Genomic DNA, 204 nt, shown 5'->3' on the forward strand with positions numbered 1-204 from the left:
CCCATAGCGCGCGCATGTGGCAAATGAGTTTCTTCTGGGAGGCTTTGGGAAAACTGCTGTTATATAAAACGTAAGATGCATACACTGCACAAGAGCCCGCATAGCTCAGTCGGTAGAGCACCAGACTTTTAATCTGAGGGTCCAGGGTTCAAGACCCTTTTCGGGCAAAGTGCCTTCTTCTTGTTGGCGGCCTCAGCTTGCTGT

General features: G+C 50.5%; 1 non-coding gene across 1 annotated transcript; it reads left to right on the top strand.

Annotated features, from left to right (window-relative positions):
• Positions 1-94: 94 nt before the first annotated feature.
• On the top strand, positions 95-167 carry trnak-uuu (transfer RNA lysine (anticodon UUU)). Its single transcript has one exon. It is a non-coding gene; the product is annotated as a tRNA-Lys (tRNA).
• Positions 168-204: the final 37 nt, after the last annotated feature.

The sequence above is a fragment of the Sinocyclocheilus rhinocerous genome, unplaced genomic scaffold (assembly GCF_001515625.1).
Source record: "Sinocyclocheilus rhinocerous isolate Xijiao unplaced genomic scaffold, SAMN03320098_v1.1 C33955505, whole genome shotgun sequence".
NCBI classification, from domain to species: Eukaryota; Metazoa; Chordata; class Actinopteri; order Cypriniformes; family Cyprinidae; genus Sinocyclocheilus; species Sinocyclocheilus rhinocerous.